At 44.8% G+C, this 26,625-nt stretch overlaps 1 protein-coding gene across 1 annotated transcript in view; it reads left to right on the forward strand.

Annotated features, from left to right (window-relative positions):
* Positions 1-26,625, forward strand: part of LOC122919829 (kinesin-like protein KIF14) — a 173,586-nt gene that overhangs the window by 37,699 nt on the left and 109,262 nt on the right. The window lies entirely within an intron of this gene.

A 26,625-nucleotide genomic window follows, 5' to 3' on the forward strand; every position in this document is an offset into this window, starting at 1 on the left:
TAGATGTGTGTGAATGCGCACCTTAGAGCTTTTTAGTTTCAAAATAAAAATTTATTGTATACTAATCATACTTTCTACTTGCGTACAATTTAAATATCATCAGTTTTATTTATACTGTTTATTTTTTTGCCTTATGTTTGTTTTGGTGACTAATATATGCCTAACAATGAAAATTGGAAGAAAAAAAAGAAAAAAATGCTGTGGCAGACATCACAAAAGGTGTTTTTATGCCATTTTTTATTATTTTTAAGCTCTCCTGGCATGTTTGCATGTCTATTATTTACCATATAAAATAAAAATGCGGTAGCAGCTTTTCATAGAACTCTACATTATGCTGTCCTCCATTATTCCTCCTGGAAATGTACAAATTGATAACTTGGTGTTCATTTTACGTGTCAAAGGGAGCATCCCTATACACGGACAATGTCTAATCAGTATGCACAGTGTCAGAATGTGTAGGGAGATTCCTGATTTGACAGTCGGTGAGTGGTATAATGTAGAATTGTTTAAAATAAATCTATTTTTACGTTCATTACTCACTGTCCAAGACAACTGCCATGCGAATAACCTTAGACTGAGTTCACACGGGCGAGATTTCCACGCGGGTGCAATGCGGGAGGTGAACGCATTGCACCCGCACTGAATCCGGACCCATTCATTTCTATGGGGCTGTGCACATGAGCAGTGATTTTCACGCATCACTTATGCGTTGCGTGAAAATCGCAGCATGCTCTATATTGTGCGTTTATCACGCAACGCAGGCTCCATAGAAGTGAATGGGGCTGAGTGAAAATCGCAAGCATCCGCAAGAAAGTGCGGCTGTGGTGCGATTTTTTTTTACGCATGGTTGCTAAGATGACAGTCTAGTCACTGTATTATTTTCCCTTATAACATGTTTATAAGGGAAAATTACATATACACAACCTTGAACCCAAACCTGAACTTCAGTGTAAAAGTTCAGGTGTGGGTACCACAGTCAGTTTTTTATCACGCGCGTGCAAAACGCATTGCACCCGAGCGATAAATACTGAACGCAATCGCAGTCAAAACTGACTGCAATTGGGTACCTACTCGCGCGGGTTTGCCGCAATACACCCGGGACTAGGGATGAGCGAACTCGAACTGTATAGTTCGGGTTCGTACCGAATTTTGGGGTGTCCGTGACACGGACCCGAACCCGGACATTTTCGTAAAGGTTCGGGTTCGGTGTTCGTCGCTTTCTTGGCGCTTTTGTGACGCTTTCTTGGCGCTTTTTGAAAGGCTGCAAAGCAGCCAATCAACAAGCGTCATACTACTTGCCCCAAGAGGCCATCACAGCCATGCCTACTATTGGCATGGCTGTGATTGGCCAGAGCACCATGTGACCCAGCCTCTATTTAAGCTGGAGTCACATAGCGCCGCCCGTCACTCTGCTCTGATTAGCGTAGGGAGAGGTTGCGGCTGCGACAGTAGGGCGAGATTAGGCAGATTAACTCCTCCAAAGGACTTGATTAACTGATCGATCTGCAGCTGTGGATCATTGAGCTGCTGATCCTCAATTGCTCACTGTTTTTAGGCTGCCCAGACCGTTTGTCAGTCACATTTTTCTGGGGTGATCGGCGGCCATTTTGTGTCTTGTGGTGCGCCAGCACAAGCTGCGACCAAGTGCATTTAACCCTCAATGGTGTGGTTGTTTTTTGGCTAAAGCCTACATCAGGGTGAAGCTGTCACACCAAGTGCATTTAACCAGCAATAGTCTGTTCATTTTTTGGCCATATACAAAATCAGGGGCAAGCTGCGCCTGTCACCAAGTGCATTTAACCCTCAATGGTGTGGTTGTTTTTTGGCTAAAGCCTACATCAGGGTGAAGCTGTCACACCAAGTGCATTTAACCAGCAATAGTCTGTTCATTTTTTGGCCATATACAAAATCAGGGGCAAGCTGCGCCTGTCACCAAGTGCATTTAACCCTCAATGGTGTGGTTGTTTTCTGGCTAAAGCCTACATCAGGGTGAAGCTGTCACACCAAGTGCATTTAACCAGCAATAGTCTGTTTATTTTTTGGCCATATACTACATCAGGGGCAAGCTGCGCCCGTCACCAAGTGCATTTAACCCTCAGTAGTGTGGTTGGTCAAGCTGTGACACCAAGTGCATTTAACCAGCAATAGTCTGTTCATTTTTTGGCCATATACTACATCAGGGGCAAGCTGCGCCCGTCACCAAGTGCATTTAACCAGCAATAGTGTGGTTATTTTTTGGCCATATCCCAGTCTAATTCTGTCACTAAATCCATACCGGTCACCCAGCGCCTAAATACTAGGCCTCAAATTTATATCCCGCTAAATCTCTCGTTACCGCTGTCCTGTTGTAGCTGGGAAAGTTATTTAGTGTCCGTCAAAGCACATTTTTTGTTCTGGGTTGAAGTACAATTCCCAATTTAGCAATTTCATAATTTAGTGGTTTCTGCTATATCAGAGCTATTTGAAATCTATCCCTAAAAGGGTATATAATATTCAAGGTGCACATTGGGTCATTCAGAATAACTTCACACACACCCGCTACTGTGTATTTTCAAGTCTAATTCTGTCACTAAACCCATACCTGTCACCCAGCGCCTAAATACTAGGCCTCAAATTTATATCCTGCTAAATCTCTCGTTACCGCTGTCCTGTTGTAGCTGGGAAAGTTATTTAGTGTCCGTCAAAGCACATTTTTTGTTCTGGGTTGAAGTACAATTCCCAATTTAGCAATTTCATAATTTAGTGGTTTCTGCTATATCAGAGCTATTTGAAATCTATCCCTAAAAGGGTATATAATATTCAAGGTGCACATTGGGTCATTCAGAATAACTTCACACACACCCGCTACTGTGTATTTTCAAGTCTAATTCTGTCACTAAACCCATACCTGTCACCCAGCGCCTAAATACTAGGCCTCAAATTTATATCCTGCTAAATCTCTCGTTACCGCTGTCCTGTTGTAGCTGGGAAAGTTATTTAGTGTCCGTCAAAGCACATTTTTTGTTCTGGGTTGAAATACAATTCCCAATTTAGCAATTTCATAATTTAGTGGTTTCTGCTATATCAGAGCTATTTGAAATCTATTCCTAAAAGGGTAGATCATATTGAAGGTGCACATAGGGTCATTCAGAATAACTTCACACACACCCGCTACTGTGTATTTCCAAGTCTAATTCTGTCACTAAACCCATACCTGTCACCCAGCGCCTAAATACTAGGCCTCAAATTTATATCCCGCTAAATCTCTCGTTACCGCTGTCCTGTTGTAGCTGGGAAAGTTATTTAGTGTCCGTCAAAGCACATTTTTTGTTCTGGGTTGAAGTACAATTCCCAATTTAGCAATTTCATAATTTAGTGGTTTCTGCTATATCAGAGCTATTTGAAATCTATCCCTAAAAGGGTATATAATATTCAAGGTGCACATTGGGTCATTCAGAATAACTTCACACACACCCGCTACTGTGTATTTCCAAGTCTAATTCTGTCACTAAACCCATACCTGTCACCCAGCGCCTAAATACTAGGCCTCAAATTTATATCCTGCTAAATCTCTCGTTACCGCTGTACTGTTGTTGCTTGGAAAGATATTTAGTGTCCGTCAAAGCACATTTTTTGTTCTGGGTTGAAGTACAATTCCCAATTTAGCAATTTCATAATTTAGTGGTTTCTGCTATATCAGAGCTATTTGAAATCTATCCCTAAAAGGGTATATAATATTCAAGGTGCACATTGGGTCATTCAGAATAACTTCACACACACCCGCTACTGTGTATTTTCAAGTCTAATTCTGTCACTAAACCCATACCTGTCACCCAGCGCCTAAATACTAGGCCTCAAATTTATATCCTGCTAAATCTCTCGTTACCGCTGTCCTGTTGTAGCTGGGAAAGTTATTTAGTGTCCGTCAAAGCACATTTTTTGTTCTGGGTTGAAGTACAATTCCCAATTTAGCAATTTCATAATTTAGTGGTTTCTGCTATATCAGAGCTATTTGAAATCTATCCCTAAAAGGGTATATAATATTCAAGGTGCACATTGGGTCATTCAGAATAACTTCACACACACCCGCTACTGTGTATTTCCAAGTCTAATTCTGTCACTAAACCCATACCTGTCACCCAGCGCCTAAATACTAGGCCTCAAATTTATATCCTGCTAAATCTCTCGTTACCGCTGTCCTGTTGTAGCTGGGAAAGTTATTTAGTGTCCGTCAAAGCACATTTTTTGTTCTGGGTTGAAATACAATTCCCAATTTAGCAATTTCATAATTTAGTGGTTTCTGCTATATCAGAGCTATTTGAAATCTATCCCTAAAAGGGTATATAATATTCAAGGTGCACATTGGGTCATTCAGAATAACTTCACACACACCCGCTACTGTGTATTTCCAAGTCTAATTCTGTCACTAAACCCATACCTGTCACCCAGCGCCTAAATACTAGGCCTCAAATTTATATCCTGCTAAATCTCTCGTTACCGCTGTACTGTTGTTGCTTGGAAAGATATTTAGTGTCCGTCAAAGCACATTTTTTGTTCTGGGTTGAAATACAATTCCCAATTTAGCAATTTCATAATTTAGTGGTTTCTGCTATATCAGAGCTATTTGAAATCTATCCCTAAAAGGGTATATAATATTCAAGGTGCACATTGGGTCATTCAGAATAACTTCACACACACCCGCTACTGTGTATTTCCAAGTCTAATTCTGTCACTAAACCCATACCTGTCACCCAGCGCCTAAATACTAGGCCTCAAATTTATATCCTGCTAAATCTCTCGTTACCGCTGTACTGTTGTTGCTGGGCAAGATATTTAGTGTCCGTCAAAGCACATTTTTTGTTCTGGGTTGAAATACAATTCCCAATTTAGCAATTTCATAATTTAGTGGTTCCTGCTATATCAGAGCTATTTGAAATCTATCCCAAAAAGGGTATATAATATTCAAGGTGCACATAGGGTCATTCAGAATAACTTCACACACACGCTTCTGTGCATTTCCAAGTCTAATTCTGTCACTAAATCCATACCGGTCACCCAGCGCCTAAATACTAGGCCTCAAATTTATATCCCGCTGAATTTGAATACAATACATTGGGCCAAATAATATATTTGTTGTTGTGGTGAACCATAACAATGAGAAAAACATCTAGTAAGGGACGCGGACGTGGACATGGTCGTGGTGGTGTTAGTGGACCCTCTGGTGCTGGGAGAGGACGTGGCCGTTCTGCCACATCCACACGTCCTAGTGTACCAACTACCTCAGGTCCCAGTAGCCGCCAGAATTTACAGCGATATATGGTGGGGCCCAATTCCGTTCTAAGGATGGTAAGGCCTGAGCAGGTACAGGCATTAGTCAATTGGGTGGCCGACAGTGGATCCAGCACGTTCACATTATCTCCCACCCAGTCTTCTGCAGAAAGCGCACAGATGGCGCCTGAAAACCAACCCCATCAGTCTGTCACATCACCCCCATGCATACCAGGGAAACTGTCTCAGCCTCAAGTTATGCAGCAGTCTCTTATGCTGTTTGAAGACTCCGCTGGCAGGGTTTCCCAAGGGCATCCACCTAGCCCTTCCCCAGCGGTGAAAGACATAGAATGCACTGACGCACAACCACTTATGTTTCCTGATGATGAGGACATGGGAATACCACCTCAGCATGTCTCTGATGATGACGAAACACAGGTGCCAACTGCTGCGTCTTTCTGCAGTGTGCAGACTGAACAGGAGGTCAGGGATCAAGACTGGGTGGAAGACGATGCAGGGGACGATGAGGTCCTAGACCCCACATGGAATGAAGGTCGTGCCACTGACTTTCACAGTTCGGAGGAAGAGGCAGTGGTGAGACCGAGCCAACAGCGTAGCAAAAGAGGGAGCAGTGGGCAAAAGCAGAACACCCGCCGCCAAGAGACTCCGCCTGCTACTGACCGCCGCCATCTGGGACCGAGCACCCCAAAGGCAGCTTCAAGGAGTTCCCTGGCATGGCACTTCTTCAAACAATGTGCTGACGACAAGACCCGAGTGGTTTGCACGCTGTGCCATCAGAGCCTGAAGCGAGGCATTAACGTTCTGAACCTGAGCACAACCTGCATGACCAGGCACCTGCATGCAAAGCATGAACTGCAGTGGAGTAAACACCTTAAAACCAAGGAAGTCACTCAGGCTCCCCCTGCTACCTCTTCTGCTGCTGCCGCCTCGGCCTATTCTGCTGCTGCCGCCTCGGCCTCTTCCTCCGCCTCTGGAGGAACGTTGGCACCTGCCGCCCAGCAAACAGGGGATGTACCACCAACACCACCACCACCACCTCCGTCACCAAGCGTCTCAACCATGTCACACGCCAGCGTTCAGCTCTCCATCTCACAAACATTTGATAGAAAGCGTAAATTCCCACCTAGCCACCCTCGATCCCTGGCCCTGAATGCCAGCATTTCTAAACTACTGGCCTATGAAATGCTGTCATTTAGGCTGGTGGACACAGACAGCTTCAAACAGCTCATGTCGCTTGCTGTCCCACAGTATGTTGTTCCCAGCCGGCACTACTTCTCCAAGAGAGCCGTGCCTTCCCTGCACAACCAAGTATCCGATAAAATCAAGTGTGCACTGCGCAACGCCATCTGTAGCAAGGTCCACCTAACCACAGATACGTGGACCAGTAAGCACGGCCAGGGACGCTATATCTCCCTAACTGCACACTGGGTAAATGTAGTGGCAGCTGGGCCCCAGGCGGAGAGCTGTTTGGCGCACGTCCTTCCGCCGCCAAGGATCGCAGGGCAACATTCTTTGCCTCCTGTTGCCACCTCCTCCTTCTCGGCTTCCTCCTCCTCTTCTTCCACCTGCTCATCCAGTCAGCCACACACCTTCACCACCAACTTCAGCACAGCCCGGGGTAAACGTCAGCAGGCCATTCTGAAACTCATATGTTTGGGGGACAGGCCCCACACCGCACAGGAGTTGTGGCGGGGTATTGAACAACAGACCGACGAGTGGTTGCTGCCGGTGAGCCTCAAGCCCGGCCTGGTGGTGTGTGATAATGGGCGAAATCTCGTTGCAGCTCTGGGACTAGCCAATTTGACGCACATCCCTTGCTTGGCGCATGTGCTGAATTTGGTGGTGCAGAAGTTCATTCACAACTACCCCGACATGTCAGAGCTGCTGCATAAAGTGCGGGCCGTCTGTTCGCGCTTCCGGCGTTCACATCCTGCCGCTGCTCGCCTGTCTGCGCTACAGCGTAACTTCGGCCTTCCCGCTCACCGCCTCATATGCGACGTGCCCACCAGGTGGAACTCCACCTTGCACATGCTGGACAGACTGTGCGAGCAGCAGCAGGCCATAGTGGAGTTTCAGCTGCAGCACGCACGGGTCAGTCGCACTACAGAACAGCACCACTTCACCACCAATGACTGGGCCTCCATGCGAGACCTGTGTGCCCTGTTGCGCTGTTTCGAGTACTCCACCAACATGGCCAGTGGCGATGACACCGTTATCAGCGTTACAATACCACTTCTATGTCTCCTTGAGAAAACACTTAGGGCGATGATGGAAGAGGAGGTGGCCCAGGAGGAGGAGGAGGAGGAGGAGGAAGAGGGGTCATTTTTAGCACTTTCAGGCCAGTCTCTTCGAAGTGACTCAGAGGGAGGTTTTTGGCAACAGCAGAGGCCAGGTACAAATGTGGCCAGCCAGGGCCCACTACTGGAGGACGAGGAGGACGAGGATGAGGAGGAGGTGGAGGAGGATGAGGATGAAGCATGGTCACAGCGGGGTGGCACCCAACGCAGCTCGGGTCCATCACTGGTGCGTGGCTGGGGGGAAAGGCAGGACGATGACGATACGCCTCCCACAGAGGACAGCTTGTCCTTACCCCTGGGCAGCCTGGCACACATGAGCGACTACATGCTGCAGTGCCTGCGCAACGACAGCAGAGTTGCCCACATTTTAACCTGTGCGGACTACTGGGTTGCCACCCTGCTGGATCCACGCTACAAAGACAATGTGCCCACCTTACTTCCTGCACTGGAGCGTGATAGGAAGATGCGCGAGTACAAGCGCACGTTGGTAGACGCGCTACTGAGAGCATTCCCAAATGTCACAGGGGAACAAGTGGAAGCCCAAGGCCAAGGCAGAGGAGGAGCAAGAGGTCGCCAAGGCAGCTGTGTCACGGCCAGCTCCTCTGAGGGCAGGGTTAGCATGGCAGAGATGTGGAAAACTTTTGTCAACACGCCACAGCTAACTGCACCACCACCTGATACGCAACGTGTTAGCAGGAGGCAACATTTCACTAACATGGTGGAACAGTACGTGTGCACACCCCTCCACGTACTGACTGATGGTTCGGCCCCATTCAACTTCTGGGTCTCTAAATTGTCCACGTGGCCAGAGCTAGCCTTTTATGCCTTGGAGGTGCTGGCCTGCCCGGCAGCCAGCGTTTTGTCTGAACGTGTATTCAGCACGGCAGGGGGCGTCATTACAGACAAACGCAGCCGCCTGTCTACAGCCAATGTGGACAAGCTGACGTTCATAAAAATGAACCAGGCATGGATCCCACAGGACCTGTCCGTCCCTTGTCCAGATTAGACATTAACTACCTCCCCATAACCATATATTATTGGACTCCAGGGCACTTCCTCATTCAATCCTATTTTTATTTTCATTTTACCATTATATTGCAAGGCTACCCAAAGTTGAATGAACCTCTCCTCTGCCTGTGTGCTAGGCCTAAATATATGCCAATGGATTGTTGCAGTGGTGGCTGACGTGAAGCCTCATTCTCTGCTATGACATGCAGACTGATTCTCTGGTGACATGAAGCCAGATTGTCTGTTACGGGACCTCTCTCCTCTGCCTGGGTGCTGGGCCTGAATTTATGACAATGGACTGTTGCAGTGGTGGCTGACGTGAAGCCTGATTCTCTGCTATGACATGCAGACTGATTCTCTGCTGACATGAAGCCAGATCCTCTGTTGCGGGACCTCTCTCCTCTGCCTGGGTGCTGGGCCTAAATTTATGAAAATGGACTGTTGCAGTGGTGGGTGACGTGAAGCCTCATTCTCTGCTATGACATGCAGACTGATTCTCTGCTGACATGAAGCCAGATTGTCTGTTACGGGACCTCTCTCCTCTGCCTGGGTGCTGGGCCTAAATATCTGACAATGGACTGTTGCATTGGTGGCTGACGTGAAGCCTGATTCTCTGCTATGATATGAAGACTGATTCTCTGCTGACATGAAGCCAGATTGTCTGTTACGGGACCTCTCTCCTCTGCCTGTGTGCTAGGCCTAAATATATGCCAATGGATTGTTGCAGTGGTGGCTGACGTGAAGCCTGATTCTCTGCTATGACATGCAGACTAATTCTCTGCTGACATGAAGCCAGATTGTCTGTTACGGGACCTCTCTCCTCTGCCTGGGTGCTGGGCCTAAATTTATGACAATGGACTGTTGCAGTGGTGGCTGACGTGAAGCCTGATTCTCTGCTATGACATGCAGACTGATTCTCTGCTGACATGAAGCCAGATCCTCTGTTACGGGACCTCTCTCCTCTGCCTGGGTGCTGGGCCTAAATTTATGAAAATGGACTGTTGCAGTGGTGGGTGACGTGAAGCCTCATTCTCTGCTATGATATGAAGACTGATTCTCTGCTGACATGAAGCCAGATTGTCTGTTACGGGACCTCTCTCCTCTGCCTGTGTGCTAGGCCTAAATATATGCCAATGGATTGTTGCAGTGGTGGCTGACGTGAAGCCTGATTCTCTGCTATGACATGCAGACTGATTCTCTGGTGACATGAAGCCAGATCCTCTGTTACGGGACCTCTCTCCTCTGCCTGGGTGCTGGGCCTAAATTTATGAAAATGGACTGTTGCAGTGGTGGGTGACGTGAAGCCTGATTCTCTGCTATGACATGCAGACTGATTCTCTGGTGACATGAAGCCAGATCCTCTGTTACGGGACCTCTCTCCTCTGCCTGGGTGCTGGGCCTAAATTTATGAAAATGGACTGTTGCAGTGGTGGGTGACGTGAAGCCTCATTCTCTGCTATGACATGCAGACTGATTCTCTGCTGACATGAAGCCAGATTGTCTGTTACGGGACCTCTCTCCTCTGCCTGGGTGCCGGGTCCTAAATATCTGAGAATGGACTGTTCCAGTGGTGGGTAACGGGAAGCCAGATTCTCTGCTATGATATGAAGACTGATTCTCTGCTGACATGAAGCCAGATTGTCTGTTACGGGACCTCTCTCCTCTGCCTGGGTGCCGGGGCCTAAATATCTGAGAATGGACTGTTCCAGTGGTGGGTGACGGGAAGCCAGATTCTCTGCTATGGAACCTCTCTCCAATTGATTTTGGTTAATTTTTATTTATTTAATTTTTATTTTAATTAATTTCCCTATCCACATTTGTTTGCAGGGGATTTACCTACATGTTGCTGCCTTTTGCAGCCCTCTAGCCCTTTCCTGGGCTGTTTTACAGCAGTTTTAGTGCCGAAAAGTTCGGGTCCCCATTGACTTCAATGGGGTTCGGGTTCGGGACGAAGTTCGGATCGGGTTCGGATCCCGAACCCGAACATTTCCGGGATGTTCGGCCGAACTTCTCGAACCCGAACATCCAGGTGTTCGCTCAACTCTACCCGGGACGCATCCTGAACAATTCCGTCACGCCCGTGTGAACCCAGCCTTAGACTACCATTGGTCTTAAAATGGATGTGTGATGACCATTCAAAAAAAACTCCATCACACATCCATTTTTCACTGTGTGCATGGAGCCTAATGGAGTCTGTCACCAAAATTGTATGTTACACACTGCTTACATGTGGCTCTAGCACAACTGCCCATGATTCCAATGGTACCTTTTTGTTCTTTTGTTGTGCCTTTTCAGCAGCTGAAAAAAAACTGTTTAATCTATATGCAAATAGTGTTCGCAAGTGCCTAGGGGCGGGGTTCGTAGTATAGATGCCCAGGCTGCTTTTCTTTTTTACATTACTCCTCCCAGCCTCTTGCTTGTCACCCCCCCCAACCCCCCATGTAAGTCCCTTGCGTCATCCCCTGTGCCGGCCCAGGCATTGGGGGCACAAATTACTAAAATTAATAATGCCACCACATGCCACACTACAGCTACTAGCCTTACCTCCAGCAACCGTAACCTATACATCGCATATAACAAAATTACTTTTATGGAAAGGGGACATAATAAAAAAAAAAATTTTTTTACTTGTAAGGTAAAAAATAAATGTAGAGAAGTCTCAGGTATCACTGACAAAGGTGCAAAAGTATATGTAACCGAGGGGGGTGAGTTATGTTTTTTTTTAAAGTTGTATGTACAAAAAAAAAATTGACTATATGTCTAAACATGAAGGAGGATGGGGGGGTAAGATTAAAAAATAGTCCAATTTAGAGAGGATTTTGCACCAAAATCCACCACTTAAACATTTCCGAATGATAAGGGTGGGTGGAACTCTGCAACACTCCTGAACAACTTGTCTGAACACCTATCCGCTGTTTATACCACCCTCTTGAGTGCGACATCCTTTCTAATCCATTAGGAAAATGATCGCCTCGCGCTTCATCTGTCTTTTTAGAACACCCACCAATTTTATTCATTTAACCCCACTAACTGACTCTGACTCTGGCTCAGCTTCCCTCATGTGGGCCTCTCTCAGCTGGGCACCAGTCTTGGCTTCTGCTTTTGTCTATGCTGACATGACAACTTTGCAGTGACCCATACACAATTCAAGTGGGACGCTGCATGCATAAAATACTATTCAATGGGGAGAGGAGGATTATTTTTTTCTAAAGCTGTACACACAAGCTGTAAGTTGGCACTAAGGTGGAAGATGGATATAAGCACAATTGGCTAATTTAATGCTATTTGTGTACTCCTAACAGTGTGATAGCAGGCTGTATATGCAGGTTTGACACAACCCTTAGCAATTGACTTATTGCATCACACTCTCCCTGTGAAGGAGAAGAGGCCTAGGAGCAGCAGGAAGTGAACAGACAGAGGTTGTGCTTGGTGCTGCTGGAGACCAGAAGAGATCTTCTCTGCAGATTCTGAAAGGGAATCGACAGTCTCACAGTGGAGACTGGCGACAGCACGAATGGGGGGTTTGCAGCGACAACCCCAGGAGTGTCGTGTCTGTAGAATCCAGTTCTGGAGTGGACCAGGAAATAAGATTAAAGCACCAAGAACCTGCTCAAGGAACTATAAGTACGGCTGTGCCGCTTCACATTGCACCACACTGGTAAAGTGGCATTTGGACAGGCAAATACGCTCCAAACAGTTACATTGCGGTGTACGAGCTGCAAGCTAATGCATAGCCCTAAGAGACTCATACGCTGACTCCTTCCTATCTCACTGGCTGCTCATAGGGTGTTATATACTGGGAGTTGGAGTCAATGACTGCCCTACAGCGTGCCAAGTATTTCTCAACTCTGGACTTGGCGAGCGGCTACTGGCAAGTACCTGTGGCAGAGAAGGATAGACAGAAGACTGTCTTTATCCTACCCATGGGGCTATATGAGTTAAACAGAATGCCCTTTGGACTAACTAATGCTCCGGGTACGTTCCAATGCCTAATGGAACACTGCCTGGGTCAACTGAACTTTCAGTCAATTGTGATGTTCCTGGATGACGTAATAGTCCATGCACCTACATTTGAGGAGACTGCGGCAAGTGTTGGGTAGGCTCCGCGCTCATGGCCTTAAGATCAAAGCAAGGAAGTGCCATCTCTTCCAAACTAGCTTGGATTATCTGGGACACATCGTATCAGCGGAGGGAATTCGCCCTGCAGAGAGTAAAGTAGAGGTAGGGAGTAAGTGGCCGCAACCTAAGACGCTTTGAGAAGTGAAAGCATTCTTAGGATTGGCTGATTACTATCAAAGATTTATAAAGGGCTTTGCGAAGATCGCCGATCCCCTACACGAACTCTTGAGGGACTGCCCAGGGTCCGAAGACACTGCCCATATCATGGGGGTTGCCACAGCAGCAAGCGTTCGAGTTGAAGAAAGCCCTGATTAGCACCCCCAGCCTGGCATATGCTCAGTATGACAGACCATTCACACTCTACACTGACAGAAGTTTGCATGGACTGGGAGCAGTACTAGCCCAAGAACAAGATGGGCAGGAACATGTCATTTGCGTATGCTAGTCGATCTCTACGGGACTGAGCGCAATCCGAAAAATGATAGCTCCTTCAAACTCGAGTTGTTGGCGTTAGTCTGGGCACAGATCCTAGTAAGAACTGACAATAACCCATTAGCCCACTTGCAGAATTCGAATCTGGGCACCTTGGAGCAAAAATGGATGGCTAGACTGGCAAAGTTTGACTATACCATCAAATACCATGCTGGTAAAGATGATGCGGATGCACTGTCTAGAGTCACCTGGAATGTCCCAGTAGGTGAGGTTGACTAAGAGGATGAAGGGACTGAGATACCCGATCTTGGTCAAGTGTCTTGACAGTCGCCTGTGGCCAGCTCAAGTGGGGTGGCTACTGGGAGCACTGTGTTGCTGGGGAAGACTGAGGAAGAATGAGCCCAAGTGCAAGACGATGACCCCCTGACTTGCAGATGATCACACTGGGTGAAGATTGGTATAATGCCCAATATTTGAAAAGCAAATTCGCTTGTCCTCAGATGGATGGAAGCTGATGCAGCAGTGAGATCGGCTGCGAATCCGAAATGGCATTATGTACTGGAAGGTGTTTCTGCCTACCGATCTTGAAGAAAGGTGGCAGAGATGCCGAGTAGCCTGGCCCGAAGGGTGGCCCTCGAGGGACGTGAGAAGGGTGCCCACATTGGAGCACAGAAGACCTACAAGTGGATACAGAGATTTGTGTAATGCCCGCAGTTAGAGCAGATAGTCCGTGAAGTGTGCCAGAAGTGTAGAGCATGCGAGCTGGTGAAGCCTCCTGAACAGAGCCCCAATTCAAGTTGTCTGCGCCACTTGAGATCCTAATCGATTTTACATCTTGATCGGTAAGTCGGTGAGTGGTCACCAGTATTGACTTAAGAAGTCAAGAACAACGCCATACCACCCGCAGAGCAATGGGGCCTGTGAAAGATTCAACAGAATGCTTCTACAGATGCTCCGGACTCTGAAGGAAAAAAACGCAAGTTGCGCTGCCCGAGTATTTGCCTGAACTACTTTGGGCGTATAATAGTGTTCATAACACTACCGGCTATACTCCACACTTGCTGCTGTTTGGTCGTCCAGGGTAAGAAGTTGCCGAAATGAACCTTGGACCTCTTTCCAAAGAGTTCCCTAGGACAGCTGACTCATAGGTGCAGGAGCCCCAAGACAAACTGAGGACTGTTCATCAGTTGGTCAATGAGAAGTTGCAACAATAAACCCCTAGGAATCATCAACTGATGCAGAATACACCCTTGTCACCAGGTGACAGAGTATTGGTTCGTGCTAAAAGGCATACAGATAAAATGAATGACCGCTGGGAACCGCAGCCATATATTGTGAAACGTCAGGTGTTTCCTGAAAGCCCAGTCTACGATGTCCAAAAGTAAAACGGCAGAAACCCAGAAGCTATGGCAGCCACTGCGCTCACCAGCAGTTGCTATCTTTAAAGACCTAAACTGCACCTTACATGGTCAGTGTTTGCCGTGAAGGGGTTACGTTCTATTCTTGCCCTATGATCTGTTATTGCAGTAGATTCATACTGGAAAGTTTGTGACCATAAGCCCAATTTCACATTAGTGTGTGACTGCTGTATTTCCTAGACTGAACGTTCTGCCTCTGACATACGGTAGCCCAACAGTATCATAATGGTTTGTCATGCTGTGTGTTCCTGCCTGGATGGATGGAAGTGTGTGGTTTTAGCACTGAAGCTCATCAGAAACAGCTGAATCCCCAATCTAATAATGATGGCCTGTCTCGACTTTCTGGAGAACCCTATTAAGAAAATGTTTTGACTCTGACTCGTGGTAGACTGTTTACTTTACATTGACTCTTAACACCTTTTGAATTGTCTTTGCTTCTTTTATCCTAGAGTATAATGTATTATCCCTTTTTACAAGTGATACATTTCTTATTAATTTGTCCTGTAATTAACAGGATCGCTCCAAGTTAACCATCCTGAATCCCTTTGGTCTTCCGCTGAACCTCGTACTGTTCACATTGTGCTGAATGACACCTAAGTTACAAAAAATGTAGCCACAGGCATCCTTAGAGCAGCGCCCCATAATGCATTGGACTGGTCGTCACATACAGCTTGAGGGGATGAAGGAGGGTGAACTCTTTAAAAAGTTTCACGGCTAGAAGGAAAAGGCTGTGTGACAGGTCCCTGCGGCAACAAGTTTAACACTTTGTGTGCCAAGAAACGTGAATATCCCTTGTACAGAGCCTTTTGACTTATTGAGTCTGAGTTTCTATATTATATAACCAGTGGTTATAATTAACTATAAGGGTAATGAATGATGAAATAGGTTTATCTACAACACTACAGAATTTTATTTTTTACAAGATGGCACGGCAAGATGCCACAGGGACATACAGTAAGAACCATGGGCACTGGGAAATTTGGACATAGGCAAAAAAAATGGCCTCCTTTATGACTTTCTCTGGATCAACTTGCAGGATGACGGGCCAAACTGATTGGACAAATGTCTGTTTGCGGCCTTATGTTACTATGTATTCTGCCAGAAGATTGCTGAACTGAGCCAGTGTCACGGCCATGGTTATGGTCGTGACTCCTGAACCGCATGCGGTTGTCAGCGGTCTTTGGTTTGGTTGTCAGTCACAGGTGAGGGCTGTGGTATTTCCCTCACCTGTGGTTGCCACTGGCAACAGTGTGTATGTGGCAGCATAGCAGTCTGAGCTGTCGTGGCAGCTTGCTATGTTGGGCATGCGGTTTCGTGTGATGTGTGCACTTGGTATTATGTATTGTGTGCACTTCCCTTTTTAGTGGTGTTTTCCCTTCCCTGGTGGTGGAAGGGTTAACTCCCTTTCTGTGTGTGTGAGACACTGGGTGTCTGTCTGTGTGGGTGTGGCCACTTAGGCCTATATAGCCTCTGTGTTTGGCTTGTCTGTGGATTGCTTCAGCGATGCTTAGCTGGAGAAGCCTCCTGTGCATTCAATCTGCCAGTGGGGGCCACCCTTGTGGTCATAAACAAACTGTGACTCTTAGGTTTATGTTGATGTCCACTTGATGTTTTCCTTCATTATGTTATGCACCTATGGATCTGGCTTCATGTGTGTTTGTGTGTGTGCTGTGTCCATTTGTGTTTGGGTGTGGACACTTGCTGTCTTGCACGGGATCCAGTCTGAGTGTCTGTGGCAGGTAGGTGTGGAAGTGCTTTTCAGCCTCCTGACATATCCATAGGCTGTTTTATGTTCCTTTCCCTGCAGCTTGGCCAGTGAGACTCCTGTTCATTCGTGTCCAGAAAGAACAGGTAGTCTTACCCTGCTCCTTGTTCCAGGACAATCCTGAGGGCTAGTAGGGACCCCTAGGCATCCGGTGTATGAGTCCTCCCACCTTCAGGATTGACTCATATGGATAGGAGTCAGGGTCAGTTTAGGGACGCGATAGGAGGTGACCTGCTCCCTAATACTGTCGTCCTGGTCAAGCAGCGCGTAACATCTTCTGGCATCGCACGGCTGAGGGTTTTCCCCATCCTCAGCCGTGACAGCCAGGGAGCAAAACCAGAGCGACCAAGAACAGACAAGTCTTTCATTAGATCAAACTTGCTACAGGGTTTAACTTAAAACATACACTTTGAAGGAATCAAGAAGCTATTTTTAAAATTAGTTAGGTATCCTAGCATGTAGCAATACAAAAAAAATTAAATACATTTTGGTAGTAACTCACTTGACTTAAAGGGGTTGTCTGACTTTAGTAAATGGAATTTTTTCCCCTCACTCATGACAGCACCACGAGAGAGACTCCGCCCTCAGACAGGAAACCTGAAGTACAAAAAGGCAGAGGCTCTTCTCCCCCCCTACAGTATGGTTACCTGTCTCTGGAGGGAAGCCTGAAGTTCTCATGTGGCTTATCCCCCCCCTCGGGTATCCCCTGTTTACCTGCGGTCCCTTCCTATATATGGCGGCATGTTTATGTGCTGGTGGACAGGCAGAGGCGCAATTGCCGGTATGGAGGGCTTGGAAGCGCTGTGGGGTATGTCTGCTTGGTGTGGTGGAGCACCTTTTAGCATTCAGGAACGAGTCCCAGGGGAGGAGTGGTAGCTTCCGGATGTCTGAGTGGCTTAACAGGAAACGGAAGATGTCGGTAATGAGGCTTGGAACGCAGAGTGCTGGATGTGTGAGCATGCTCAGCGATCAAGTCATAGGAGGTGTTTATAGCGCGCGTAACCCGAATGTAGTTGCCGGCAGGTTCATGTGAGTTACTGCAAGACACATGTGAATAGTCTCCTGGCGGGTGTACCTTTCATGATCCTGATTAGCAGGGCTTTTATCCTGTGGCAGGCTACTATGGAGGAAGACAAAAAGGATATTCCTGAGGATCCTGCTTCCACTCCAGCTCTGCTACCTGAAGGGGGGTCCTATATTAATGGTACATATGTATATATGTATAGATAGAGATGGAGAGAGAAAAAATATTTGCCTAAGTTTTTTTGACTAAAAAGAAGTGTGTGCCCTATGCAGATGTTAGAAAGAGCAGAAATCTGAGCAGTCCAACGTCTTGATTTGGTGAGCGCCTCTGACTCTGAGCAGGAACAACATTTTCATTCAATTATGTGATAGGTGGGATTAAGGCGGCTCGACTGTTCAGTAGAATGGCTGAGGTGCTGAACTGCTGGTTTTGACTCACCCAGTCAAAAAGGGAGGATTTAGAATAAAAAGGTAGCAGGCACACTCATAAATGGGATAAATATAATGGTCTTTATTTAGTTAAAATACTAAAATTGGGTAAATGTGTTAGGAAAAGAGGTGAGTGTGGTGGTCTGGACACTTGGTACAGGTGTCAGATGGGGGGTGGCTGGTATTAGGTGATCTAGGGATCCCTACATCACCTAATATCAGCCACCCCCCATTTTCATTCAATTGAAGATCTATGTTCTGACTCATCTTATTCTTCTGGAGAAGAGGAAAAAGAAATTGGAAGACCCTTTTTTTCCTGTGGAAGATTTTGATTGTTTACTAAAAGCCATAAAATCGACCATGGGCATTGAAGCTTCTAAGGAGCCAAAATCTGTGCAGGATATGAGGTTTGGGGGGCTTGAAATTAATACTCGATGTTGTCTTGTACATAAAAATGTAACATCTTTAAGGGGGAATGGAAAAATCCTAGTAGGAAAGTTTATATTTTTAAAAATATTAAAAGAAAATGCCCCTTTTCAGAAGTAGATTGTAGCCCTTGGAACAAAGCACCCAAAATAGACGTTGCTATTTCTAAAGTAACTAAGAGGTTGTGTCTGCCCTTTGAAGATATGGGCTCCCTTAAGGACCCATTAGATAAAAAAGCATATGGGTTCCTAAAGGGTGCCTGGGAGGCGACTACATCCTCTTTTAGGCCCTGTATCGCATCCACTTGTACCTTTTTAATTGTTTGGTTCTCTGAGTTAGAAGATCAGTTAAAACAAATGTCCTAGGGAGGAAATTCTAGCAGGTGTTCCCACTCCCACCTATTAAAGCAGCTGATTTTTTTTTTTTTTTAGCAGACGCTTCTGCGGATTCTATTAGGCTTGCGGCTAGATCTTCTGCTCTCGCTAACTCTGCCGGGCTTGGGGCTAAAAGGTTGGAGTGGAGATTTGCTTTCCAAGAAAAGGTGGTGTGCTGTTCCTTGTGAGGGCGAGTATCTCTTTGGTTCTGCTTTAGACAAGCTGTTAGAAAAGGCAGCAGATGAGAAGAAATTTCCAATCCAGGCCTTTTCTGCTAGAGGAAGATTTGATCGTTCCTTTTGAAGTAACAGGAGGCTTAGAAGGAAAGACAAAGAAGGTAAATGCAGATCACAAAGGAGAAGCAAGAGGATTTTTCTTCCGTCAATCCTTTAGTGATAAGAAAAAAAAATAAAAAATCAGGTGACCAACAATGACACCAGGTTGCCTGTAGGAGGAAGACTAGTAAAATTTTCTTCCTGCATGGCATCAAATTTCAGAGTTCCTGGATTTTAGACACCATAGGTCTAGGTTTAAAACTAGAGCTTGGTTCTCCTCCTCCAGTAAGATTTATAGTCACAAAGACTGCTGGAGAAAGAAATTGTTCTATAGAACTAGAAGTGTTGGCATTATTAAAGGTTCTGATTCCAGTTTCAATGGGACAGGAGGGAGAAGGTGTTTCCTCTCCTGGTGAAAAAAAGACTACCTTCAGAACAGTTATAAATTTAGAAAAACAAAATGAGTTCTTGGTCTTAAAGTTAAAAATGGAGACCATAAAATCGGCAATAAATTTGCTCGATCCCAATTGCTTTATGGTGGTCCTGGAATTTAAAGATGCTTATTTTCATGTTCCTATACATCAAGACTATCAGAAGTTCCTCAGAGTGGCCGTATAACTAGGCCCTTCCCTTTGGTTTGTCAATGGCACTAAGTGTTCACGAAGGTAATCTCGGAGATGGCAGCTCATATCAGGGAGAAGGGTATTCTTTTTATCCCTTATCTGGATGACTTTGATAGTTGGAGATTCATGGAAGGCCTGCAGAGAAGCAGTACAGAACATGTCTCAGATTCTGGAGGAAATGGGATGGGTCCTGAACAAAGAACCCTCACGAAGTCAGCATTTTCTAGGATTGCTGCTGGATTCAAGAGTACAGAAGTGCTTCCTGACAGAAGAAAAGATCTGGAAATTAGGATAAAAGATACAAGATCTAGCCCAGAGCCTAAAAAAATTTGTGTGAAAAGAAGGTATGTCTATTCTGGGAACTTTGACATCATGTATTCCAGCTGTTGTATGGGCCCAGTTCCATTCCAGAGGCCTGCAGTGGGACCTATTGACAGCTTGGGAAGGGGGAAATAAACTCTACCACACCACCCTTGCTTAGTTATTCCAGATCAGACTCTAGAAGAATTAAGGTGGTTGATAAAAGACAATCTAACCCAGGGGGCTCCTTGGATAAGGAAGAATCTTTTATTCTTGACTACAGATGCAAGTCCTTGGGGTTGGGGGGCCCATATTCTAGAACATTCAGTCCAGGGCTTATGGCAAGGCTGTCAGAAGTCTGCTTCCTCAAATTTGAAGGAACGTATGGTGGTGATATTTGCTATGTTAGAAGTTCTTCTGTTAATATCAAACAGACATCTCAGAACCATGTCAGACAACAGCACTGTCGTTTTCTATATAACAAGCAGGGGGTACCAGAAGTAAAACCTTAATGTTGATTGCGAGCAAGATTCTTCAGTTGGCAGAAAGAAATTGTATTCCATCTCAGCAGTCCACATTAAAGGCACGGAAAATATTCCGGCAGATTTTTTTAGTCATTTTATTTCCCAAGGGGAGTGGAGTCTAAACCAGCAAATTTTTTATAGGATTACAGACAGTTGGGGGGGGGGGTTTCTTCAGTAGACCTTTTTGCTACTAGTCAAAACAGGAAAGTAAAGAAATTCTGTTCTATATCTCGAGAGGGATCCCCTTGTGGTCTGGATGTCTTCCTTCACAGTTGGAAGTTTCCTCTGGGGTATTCCTTCCCTTGATTCCCAGGGTGTTACAGAAGATAAGGGAAGATCGTGCTTGGATGATTTTTAATAGCTCCCTTTTGTCCCAGAAGGATGTGGTTTACTTGGCTAAGAAAAATGTCTCAGACCTTCTGTCTCGGGGGGCCATTTTTTAATCTGCAGATAAAGGGCCTCCATCTAACGGCATAGAATGTGAAAGGTTCCTGCTAGCCAAGAGGGGATTTTCTTCTGACTTGGTAAATACCCTCTTGAAATGTAGAAAGAAGGTGACTATTTCTATTTATGCCAGAGTCTGGAAGAAATTCCTGAGTTTTGCTGATATTGATTTTGGGGACATCTCCTCTCGGGTTTGCCAGATTTTAGAATTCCTTCAGGAGGGGTTACAGTTGGTGTTAACCTAGCGCCTTAAAAGTTCAGGTTTTGGCTTTCTTGGCCCTGTTTAATGAAAATGTGTCTTCAGATCCATGGATATCTAGGTTCTTTAGATCAGTTACCCGTTCTTCCCTTAATTATTCGCCGAGGGTAGTGCCTTAGGATTTGAATTTGGTCCTAAATGCCTTTTAATAAAGCATCCCTTTCAACCAATTGAAGATATTTCTATAAGGTCTCATTTAAAGTATGCCTATTAGTAGCTCTAACCTCAGCAGGTAGGTAGGATTAGTGACCTCCAGAGTATTTCAATCAATCCTCCTTATACTACCATATTAGAAGAAAGTGTTCATTCAACCTGATCCAGCCTTTCTTCCTAAGGTAGCTTAGGAAGGCCTCAGAGCTCACTCTACTAGGGCTATTTCCACATTTTGGGCTGAGGGGGCTGCTGTATCTATAAAGGATATCTGTAAGGCGGCTGTTTGGTCTTCTCCCACTACTTTATTAAAACATTACCATTTACAGACTCTTTGGATCTAACCTTTGCTACTGAGGTGCTTTCGGCTGTCAAACCACCCCGATTGTCTCCTTGGTTTTCACTTTTGTGGTGCTGTAGTGGGTGAGGGGACAAATGAAGATTATTGTAATTGGATTTTCCTGAACCCACGACAGCACCCTTATTTCCCTTCCCTGTTATTTTGGTGGTTGGTGCACGTGTGGGGTGACAAGATTTGAATATAATAATTGCGGGTAGAGTTTCCTCTCATCTTTGGAAAAACACTAAAGGGGGAGAAGAGCCTCCTACCTTTTTGTACTTCAGGTTTTCTGTCTGTGGGGGCAGAGCCTCTCTCTCAATTTATAGAATCCAATTATCGGTAAGCGTAATCTTCATTATCATGTAGATAAAGTTAATACAAGTCACTTAATAGCCTATTGTGATTGTCCATGTTGCTTCCTTCGACTGGATTCATTTTTTCATTGCATTATACACTGCTCTTTTCCATGGTTACGACCACCCTGCAATCCAGCAGCGGTGCTTTCACACTATAAGAAAAAGCACTGACCTAGGAACACACCCGTGGTCCCGGAAAGGCTGTTGTAGTTTCCTATAATGTGCAAGCACGGCCACCACTGCTGGATTCCAGGGTGGTTGTAACCCCTGGGTACAAGCAGGGCTGCGTTAGGGGCTAGCAAACTGGGCAATTGCCCAGGGCCCAGATCCTCTAAGGGGCCCCCTGCATCAGGACAGTTTACATTAAAGGCAAGAGACTTAACCACTGGGCTATAGAGCTCAATGCTCGTCATTGTTGAAAAACATCATAGAAGTTTCTCTTGTATAATAGTTAGGTCTACGGAGATGTGTGGGGGCTCATTTTTTGCAGCACGATCTGGCGTTCTTGACAATACTATTTTGGAGTGTGTTTGACTTGGATCACATTTTATTCAATTTTCTTGGGAGATAAAGTGATGAAAAAAACGCAAACTGGTCTTTCACCATATGGGCTATGTTTATTTTTTTAATAGTATGGGCGTTTTCGCATGCGGCGATGCCCATAATGCTTTTTTTTTATTTTATTTTTTTGCTTTTTGCGGGGAATGGGGGTGATTTTAATATATTTTAATATTTTTTCTATGTTTAAAACTTTTTTTTTTTTGTTGTTTTACTTTTTAAGTCCCCCAATTAGACCACAACTTACAATCATCGGATTTAAATTGCTCCATTAGGCCTCATGCACACGACCGTTGTGTGCATCCGTTCCGTCATTTTTCAGTTTAGCGGAGGTCCCATTCATTTCGATGGAGCTGTGAAAAAAAAGATAGTCCATGGGGGCCAAGAGGGTGCAGATCTGTGAGAGGAGCTTTATGGGGTGTAAATCTGAGGGAGCGCCGGAATCGACAGAATGTAACTGTGTTAGTATATTATGACAAGATTTGGAGCCCCACTTTTGATTTTGCCCAGGGCCTTATTTTGTCTAAAATCGGCCCTGGATACAAGCAATGTATAATATGATGGAAAAATATGAGGAGGCAATATGGACAATCACAATACATTAGTAAGTGGCTTGGATTAACCTTCTCCCGACCGCCTAACGCAGGGATGCGTCCTGTGGGCGGCCGGGTTATTCGCGGCTGAGAAGTTATTCTACAGCCTGTCAGCAGCGATCATTCGCTGGCAGGCTGTAGATACAATTTTTTTAACCCAAAAATGTATATTAGATGTTTTGTTAACAAGGTCTAATATACCTGCTACCTGGTCCTCTGGTGGTCCTTTTTGCTTGGATCGACCACCAGAGGACACAGGCAGCTCTGTAAGTAGCACCAATCACCACACTACACCCCCCCCCTGTCACTTATTAACCCCATATCACCCCATATAGACTCCCTGATCACCCCCCTGTAAGGCTCCATTCAGACGTCCGTATGTGTTTCGCGGATCCACGGATCCGCAAAACACGGACACCGGCAATGTGCTTTCCACATTTTGCGGATCCTCACATTGCCAGAACTATATAGAAAATGCCTTTTCTTGTCAGATATTGCGGACAAGAATAGGACATGTTCTATAGGGCTCTACAAAAAATGCAGTGTTCGCCCGATCAGGCCTGATCTTGTGCGCACACTTGCGTTCAGTCCACCCCACCGCAGTGACAGAATATTTTTTTTTCTGATCACTGCAAAAACACCGTAAAATCGCTGCGGCGCTATAAAGATCATTTTTGAGGGGCATGGCGAGTTCATAGAAGATTATATTTTTTTGGGCACAAGTTGGTGGAAATTGATTTTTTCTTTTTTCTTTTTATTTTTCTTACAAAGTCTCATATTTCACTAACTTGTGACAAAAAATTAAATCTTACATTAACTCACCATACCCCTCACGAAATCCAAATGTGTAAAAATGCCCTGTGAAATCCTAAAGGTACTCATTGGAATTTGGGCCCCTTTGCGCATCTTGGTTGCAAAAAAGTGTCGCACGTGTGGTATTGCCGTACTCAGGAGAAGTAGGGCAATGTGTTTTGGGGTGTATTTTAACATATACTCATGCTAGGTGAGAGAAATATCTCAGTAAATTGACAACTTTGTATACATTTTTTTTAAAAGTTGTCATTTACAGAGATATTTCTCACACACAGTATGGGTATATGTAAAAATACACCCCAAAACACATTGCCCTACTTCTGAGTACGGCGATACCACATGTGTGACACTTTTTTGCAGCCTAGGTGCGCAAAGGGGCCCAAATTCCAATGAGTACATTTTAGGAGGGCATTTTTTAGACATTTGGATTCCAGACTTCTCACGCTTTTGGGCCTCTAAAATGCCAGGGCAGTATAAATACCCCACATGTGACCCCATTTTGGAAAGAAGACACCCCAAGGTATTCCGTGAGGGGCATGGCAAGTTCATGTAAAATTTTATTTTTGTCACAAGTTAGTGGAATATGAGACTTTGTAAGAAAAATAAAATAAAATCATTTTCCGCTCACTTGTGCCCAAAAAAAAAAAAATTCTATAAACTCGCCATGCCCCTCACAGAATACCTTGGGGTGTCTTTTTTTCAAAATGGGGTCACATGTGGGGTATTTATACTGCCCTGGCATTTTAGTGGCCCTAAAGCGTGAGAAGTAGTTTGGAATCCAAATGCCTAAAAATGCCCTCCTAAAAGGTACTCATTGGCATTTGGGCCACTTTGCGCCCCTAGGCTGCAAAAGTGTCACACATGGTGTCGCTGTACTCAGGAGAAGTAGGGCAATGTGGTTTGGGGTGTATTTTTACATATACCCATGCTGGGTGAGAGAAATATCTCTGTAAAATGACAACTTTGTATAAAAAAATGGGAAAAGTTGCCTTTTACTGAGATTTCTCTCACCCAGCATGGGTATATGTAAAAATACACCCCAAAACACATTGCCCTACTTCTGAGTACAGCGATACCACATGTGTGAAACTTTTTTGCAGCCTAGGTGCGCAAAGGGGCCCAAATTCCAATGAGTACTTTCAGGATTTCACAGGGCATTTTTTACGCATTTGGATTCCAAACTACTTCTCACGCTTTAGGTCCCCTAAAATGCCAGGGCAGTAAAAATACCCCACAAGTGACCCCATTTTGGAAAGAAGACAGCCCAAGGTATTTCGTGAGGGGTATGGCGAGTTCATGTAAAATTTAATTTTTTGTCACAAGTTAGTGGAATATGAGACTTTGTAAGAAAAAAAATATATAAATAATTCAATTTCCGCTAACTTGTGACAAAAAATAAAAACTTCCATGAACTCACTATGCCCATCAGCGAATACCTTAGGGTGTCTACTTTCTGAAATGGGGTAATTTGTGGGGTGTTTCTACTGTCTGGGCATTGTAGAACCTCAGGAAACATGACAGGTGCTCAGAAAGTCAAAGTGCGTAAATTCACATTTTTGCACCATAGTTTGTAAACGCTATAACTTTTACCCAAACCAATAAATATACACTTATTGCATTTTTTTTTATCAGACATGTCGAACAATAAATTTAGAGAAACATTAATATAGAAATGGAGTTTTATTTGAAAAATTTTACAACAGAAAGTGAAAAATGTCATTTTTTTTGTTGCAAAAATGTCGGTCAATTTTGATATAAAAAAAGTAAAAATGTTAGCAGCAATGAAATGCCACCAAGTGAAAGCTCTATTAGTGAGAAGAAAAGGAGGTAAAATTCATTTGGGTGGTAAGTTGTATGACCGAGCAATAAACCGTGAAAGTAGTGTAGTGCAGAATTGTAAAAAGTGGTCTGGTCATTAAGGGGGTTTAAGCTAGGGGGGCTAAAGTGGTTAAACGGGTTGTCCCACAAAATATTCTACAGTTTTCAAACCAGCAGCTGAATAATTTTGTATTTGCATGCAATGAAAAATTTTGTATAGTCACTGAGTTATTCAATAAAATGTATCTGTATAGCGCCACCTGCTGTTTTTTCTTATTCATTTGACCTGCTCACTGAGATTGCTGCACATGCTCAGTTTCATCCTTTAACTGCCTCCTGAGCTGTGATGGGGAGAGCTGAGACACTATCCCTGAGCTGTCAGCTTGATATAAATCTAGCAGAACAATTATTGGTTCTAACTTTGTTAGAAAGTGATTGTCATGTCCTATATGTCGTCTGATTTTTCATTTTTTACATTAATCATGGGATAACCCCTTTAAATTTCTTCAAATGATAAATGCCATTTGCTGAAGTGAGACGGCACCTTTTAAAAGTTTTTAAGAGATTTTCAAACTACCCCATTCATTTTTATTTTTAAAGTCCTTTGTGTAGCTGTAGCCTAAAATTCTGTACAAGTATGACAGGTGAGCTTTGCATAGGTTTTTGTTCCTCATACTTAAGACTACAAAAGATGGGACATTTTTAATAAAATCCTGTCCACAAATTTCATTTTAGATGCATTAAGAAAATTTGGATTGAAAGTATTTGCCTCTCCCAATTTCACCCATTTGTTAATTTTAGATTTAAATGTCTCAGATCACCCCATTCTTTTTAATTTCAGATAGACTGCACAAGGGAACACAAAATGCAGCTTTTAAATTATCCTTCATTTAATAGATTTGCGCTAGGTTTACACTAGCGTTGCCTAATCCGGCAGCCTGTCCCAGTAGGCTGTTTCAGCATAAATGCCAGCTGTCCGCCAGACAAAAAAATAACAAAGATGTTTCTATGGT

The sequence above is a fragment of the Bufo gargarizans genome, chromosome 9 (genome assembly GCF_014858855.1).
Source record: "Bufo gargarizans isolate SCDJY-AF-19 chromosome 9, ASM1485885v1, whole genome shotgun sequence".
Lineage (NCBI taxonomy): Eukaryota > Metazoa > Chordata > Amphibia > Anura > Bufonidae > Bufo > Bufo gargarizans.